Source organism: Pygocentrus nattereri, chromosome 4 (genome assembly GCF_015220715.1).
Source record: "Pygocentrus nattereri isolate fPygNat1 chromosome 4, fPygNat1.pri, whole genome shotgun sequence".
Classification (NCBI taxonomy): Eukaryota; Metazoa; Chordata; class Actinopteri; order Characiformes; family Serrasalmidae; genus Pygocentrus; species Pygocentrus nattereri.
In genome coordinates this window covers 20,410,220-20,416,579 of record NC_051214.1, presented here as the reverse complement: position 1 = coordinate 20,416,579, position 6,360 = coordinate 20,410,220, and the positions used below count along the sequence as shown (strand labels likewise).

General features: G+C 39.5%; 1 pseudogene; it reads right to left on the bottom strand.

The window, feature by feature from the left end:
* Nucleotides 1-2,329: 2,329 nt before the first annotated feature.
* Nucleotides 2,330-4,629, bottom strand: LOC119263242 (annotated as a pseudogene).
* Nucleotides 4,630-6,360: the final 1,731 nt, after the last annotated feature.

The following is a 6,360-nucleotide window of genomic DNA, read 5'->3' as shown; positions in this document are numbered from 1 at the left end:
ACTGTAGAACTACAATGTGCACCTATAGTGGAGCTGATGAAATAGTAAGTGTAGACACAAGGAGTTGGTCATAATGTTATGCCTTATTGGTATGTGTGTGTGCATATATATATATATATATATATATATATATATATATATATATATATATATATATATATATATATATATGAGAGAGAGAGAGCTCCATATATATGTGTGTGTGTGTGTGTGTGTGTGTGTATGTTCCAGTGAAAGGAACTCTTAATGCTTCAGCACCAAGAGACTTTGGACAATTTCATGCTCCCAACTTTGTGGGAACAGTTTGGGGACGGCCCCTTTCTGTTCCAACATGACTGCATACCAACGCACAAAGCAAGGTCCATAAACACATGGATGAGTGAGTTTGGTGTGGAAGAACGTGGCTGGCCTGCACAGTCCTGACCTCAACCCTGACAGACCAACTCTGGGATGAATTAGAATGGAGACTTCGAGCCAGGCCTTCTCATCTCATCCACATCGGAGTCAACAATACTCTTCTGGAAGAATGGTCAAAAATTCCCATAAACACACTCCTAACCCTTGTGGAAAGCTTCCCAGAAGAGTTGAAGCTATTATAGCTGCAATGGGTGGGCTGATATCATATTAAACCCCATTGATTAAGAATGGAATCTCACTCAAATTCATTAGCATCTGAAGGCAGATGAGTGCATACTTTTGGAAGTAGTGTATCTGTGGTTTTGCTTCTGAGCTGTTTGTTTCCATCAACCTGTAGCAAAAGGCACATGAGTTTTCCTTCACAAAGATTAAAATTTCTGTAGGGAGATTTTCTTTTTAATTTTACTTATGATAAACAATCTGTTCAGGAAAGCAAAACCAGATAAATTCTGTTGGCATTCATAAAATATTACCAATTTCCACTACAGGATCTGGGGATATTTTAAAAGATTCTCAGATTAGGAGTATTAGTCTAGGATCTTTTCCTGTCTGTAAGAAAATCAAATAGAACCTGAATCTGATCCTAATCAAGGTCTAAGAAGCTTTAATAATAGAGGTCAGCTCTAAAGTTACATTCTTAGCAAAAAGGGGTCTTTTTCAAAGCGATCCTGTAGAGCCATCTACAGCACGTTTGCCATCAGTCGGACGAACCTGCTCAGGATGTAAAACAACCCTGGAATCATGCTCCCAGCCCCCACTTTTGAAGATTAACTATTAAAACTAACTTCAATCCAATCCATGAATAATGAATTTCAAGTGATAAACTCAGTGATTTGTAGGCAGTGATGGATGAAGTACACAAGTCATACTTGAGTTAAAGTAGAGGCACCCAAGGTAAAATATTACTGCAGCGTAAAATTTTGGGAGCACATGATGAACTAAACTAACTTCTTGTAAATAGACCACAATATAGAAATATGTACACATATGCAGTCGTGACTGGCATGTTTCTTTTTTTCTGAATTCATTTTATAGTAAATTAGTTTTGGTTAGTTTATGTTTATGAACAGAGACCTACAGATCAATACAGTAAAGGAAAACTTATTCATGAACCTGAGTTTAAAGCCAGTTTTTATTCAACTTGTAACTAAGTTGTAAATAAATCTTAAACTGAAACTTTGCTTGTTTGTAAAAAGTGATTTCAGAGCCACTCGGTTCTCCCTGATGGAAACTGTTTACCTTCAGTGTTTTGTGCTTATGATCATTTTAATAGACGTCAGCGTCACTAATTAATGACGTTCTATTAAAAGACTGGTTTACCAAGAGAGACGCTGGAGGATTTTCACCTAAAATTATTTCATTAAGCGAGTCTTGTTATAAAATGATAACAGGACATTAGAGCCATAATTACTCTTTTAGTACTTTTACTTTATACTTAAGTACATTTGAAGCCAAATACTTTTGTACTTTTACTCAAGTGGAGGTCTAGAGTAAGGACTTTTACTTTTACTGGAGTAATATTTTATCTTGGGTATCTTTACTTTAACTCAAGTACATGATTTGTGTACTTCGCCACCTCTGAAGATTAATTATGGCTCTACTGTCCTGTTATCATTTTTATAACAATGTCATTAATTTGTGATGCTGCACTAGGTCTGTATGACCAACAGATCAAAACCAGCTCAAAACAAAGTGACCGCTGCGCCCTGATTGGTTTCCTTGTTTTGCGCTTTGCGAACTTGACAAAGACAAACACCGGTACAAACTTCTGGAGTGACACAGGCCAAAATAAACAAAAACCCCAGGTAACTATACACACAAACAACTACCTAACCTAGTGACACAAATAAACAAACACAAAAACAAAGTGTGCTAACCTAACTCCCTGACTATACAAAAAAACAAAACTCTCTCAAAACTCCAATGCAGCAGCATTTTTAAATGGGACGATGACCAAATCACGGGACAGAGGTAGGCTGGAAACCAGAACGGAGTGGAAAACCTGGACTGGAACACGGGTAAACTGAATGGGAACTGTAATGGAAAAAACACAGCAGACACAAACGGACACAAACAAACACAGACAGGAAAATCTACTGCACATAACATCCCCACCCATAAGTGTGATCCTATACCAATGGAATACAAACCAATATTTAACACCTAGAAAGTACATCAGCAAGCATTTTCTGAGCCCCTCTTATGGACCGTGTTTAAATTAAAACCTTGGATTTTTAGGGACCATTGCCTGATGTGTTGGCATTAGACATGCGCTGTAAGAATGTCAAAGGGTTGTGGTCGGTATACACTGTGACTAGAACATATCTGCTGCCAATACATAATTCAAAGTGTTGTAATGCTAAAAGGAGAGCTTCCTTTTCAGTAGTACTGTATGGCAACTGATGGTTGAGGAATTTACAGGAAAAATAGCATCCCATAAATGGGATGTTTGATTCCTTGGGTGTCTGCTTGCAAAAAAACCTCCCCAGCACCTGTTCCACTGGCATCTGCCTCTAAACTAAAGCGTCTATAAGTCAGGTGTGGCAAGGACAGGGGAGCTACTTAATAAGGCCTTCACAGATTCAAATGCGGACTGGCACGCAGGAGACCAGACAAAGGGCACAGCATTTCGTAGGAGACAAGTAAGTGGCAAAACAACATCAGAGAAATTTTTACAAAAACAACGGGAATAACTGGCCATACCTGAAAAATGCTTAAGTTCAAATTTTAGGTAAGTAACTTTACTCTTCCCAAATTCACATTTCTCAAGATTCAGTACAAGCGAAGCTTTTTGATGTAAAATTTGATCCTTGGTCAGACTGAATATATTTCAGCAAACCAAATGTTGTACAAAGTTTTATCAATGCCTTGATTACTGACTTAGATTTTATGGTACGCAATGGAATTGCCTCTGGGAAGCGTGTAACAGTACACAAATCAGTGGGGTGGGGCCCTCAAGGCTACATCTCAGTACCTAGTACTCAAGGTACATCTCAGTACCTAGTACAATACTCAAGGAACATAACTGTACCATAATCCACTGAAATTATTATTACATTTTCTAAGCAGGACAGACCTTTGACAGAATTTTTGAGTCATTTGTACCTCAAACAAAAAATCATACCTGTACAGAACATTTATTTCCAACAGTGTACTCATAGAACTGAATGTGCATACTGCGTCATCACTCTGGTCTTGAAATCGAAATGCCTCCAAATGAAGCTGTAGTTTTTGTTCCTCTGAACACGTGGCAAAAACTGAGATCTTCACCTGTGATCTTCACATAAATCAAGCACCTACTAGGAACAGCACAATTAGTCAGTTGTTGATTGAATTGAAAAGTTAATGAAAAAGACTTGCTCACCCATGGTCCTCAATGAAGAGATATCTGGTGATCACTTTTACATTAGGTCCTGCTGTGGCCACACAGTTGTCCATAAAAACCCATAGAGTTACATGGTTGAACTGCTTCACCGAGGTTTCAAAGTTCAGCAAGTCACTGAGGAAATATTGGTTTGACCACCTCATAAATTGCCAATCATCTGTGAGTCATAAGAGATGTCCTCTGAATCAATTGCTAAGGATATTTGACAATAAATCAGGATCATGTCACAAATCAGTCATGAGCTGGAGTGAAAAAACCAGAACGTCCTCAGAAGCCATGGCAGAGATCAATAGTATCCAAGTGGGTTTCACAGTATTGCTGCTCACATTGTGCTTCCTGAAAGCAGTTTTGAGTGAAATCACAAACTATCGACTAAAATACCTCAGTGTCTTGAACAAGGTCACACAGTACAGTCTGGTCTTTACCTCATGCAGTGACACTCAATACTAACTGCAGCACCACTTGTCTTAACAACATTGGGGCGCAGAGAAGAGTAAAGGTGTAGACAAGTTCATCCTCAGTCATCTGGAGAAGGACATGAGTAGCATTACAAATCCTGACAGTAGCACAAAGGCAGCGATTGTCTCACCTACAGTTGGACTCACCATTAATGCAGAAATGCAGGTCTAGAGTTCCAATTCAGAGATGAGAATCTGAGCAGCAGAGTCTTCTCCTGGCGCTAGACAGCGACCAAGGCTGAGAAATTAAGGATTTATTGGCGCTCCAATTCCAAACAAGTCCTTCTTAACTACCACATGGACTGCCTTCTCTCCACAGTCAGCTCCCACACTACTAGCACGCACAGGCTGCGGCAGTGCCACATCCATTTTCAGCTGTTTAGGCTTCTCTGGAGTTTGGGAACCCACTCTGGAGAATGGAAACCCATTCCGTGAAGCTCTCTACGCTGTTCTTGAGCTGATCTGCCAGCCACATGAAGTTTGGAGGTCTGTAGTGATTGACTCTGCAGAAAGTTGGTGACCTCTGCACACTATGAGCCTCAGCATCCGCTGTTTACGTGGCTGACCTTGACTGGACCGCACAGATGGTGTCCTATCACGGTACCATGCTGGAATTCACTGAGCTCCTGAGAGCGATCCATTCTTTCACTAATGTTTGTAGAAGCAGTCTGCAGGCCTAGGTGCTTGGTTTTATACACCTGAATTCAATGATATGGATGGTTGACTGAATACTTTTGGCAATATAGTGTATTTTTAATGCTTTTCCAGTAATTCTTGAAAGCACAGAGTACCAGTGCAGCTGTGAGCCTAAGATCGACTACAAGAGGTCGCATGTGGCTAAAGAATGATGAAGGCAGTTTTGTGTAGGCACAGTTCAGTGAAAACAGGCTCGCTGGTAGCATTTGTTTTTGGTCCCCTTTTCGGTTGTCTTTGCCCTTTAGCAGCAAGGTTAACACTGTCATAGACAGGCAAAGTTCTTTTAGTTAATTAAAAAATTAAAAATTAAAAAATTGTAATAAAGTTAAAAATTGAAATCAAAAAGCAAGCTGACTGATAACAGAAAATCTGCCACAGCATTGGAGAGCAACCTGTGAGCCTGCGCACTGGGTAATGAAGTACAACGTGTTTAATGTGATACAGATATTAACTACACCATTCTTTGCTGAGTGGACTGGATTTGCAGTAGTATATAGTGTCATCGGTGCAGAAGAAGAACCAAATATGCTTTTCCTGAAGCAGAAAATGTCTCCTTTATTGTGACAAACAGAAAAAGCATCAAACTCACAAAGTGGGAACTGGGGAGGGCCACCAATAGAAAAACATGACACAAAGGGGGTAGAAACTGCCATCACACTGTAACACTGCAAAACAATACAGTTAAACCCACAACCACAAGGCGTACACAACCTAAACTTAACAAACAACAATAACTCCTGGGGTCTGAGGGAGTTTTCTCATCTGCTTATATTCTTCTTTTAAGGCTCTTCATATAACATGATCCTCATATGTTTCATATCGCAATACTTCGTTATATTCATCACTACTTTCCAAAACTGCTGTAGCAACTTCAGAAGCTATAAACTCTCTGCACACCATTACACATTTGTCTCTGATGTGGGCTGTTATGAAGAATGATGGGTTTCCGGCAGACACACAAATGCAACTTTTATACACGGCAGATGAGAGGCAGATGATGTATTTCTCAACCGCTCTTCATAGTCTCATAACTCTAGAAGTGACCATGTATGATCTCGCAATAAGATAGACCCCAAAGTGTTGAAACACGTTAGATTTAAACTAAATACAGGCTGCAGAGAGGCCTACAGCAGTATTCTCGTGTTCCTGTCTACTCTTCCCATTGGCCCAACCCACTCATTTATTTCCAACCTGAGTTTGAGTTTCAAGTTAGTGGTTCCGAAGACCAAACTAAAAAAAGAAAGACATAAAATGACTATTCCTCTTCTTAGGGATTGTTGGCCACAATGCTGCACAGAGTGAAGGTTCTTTCCTGTTGATTTTTGAAAAAGCTCATCGCTGCTGTTTTTGTCTTTTCAATTAATATTATAATTATAAAAAAAAAATAATTTGGCATAGGGGACA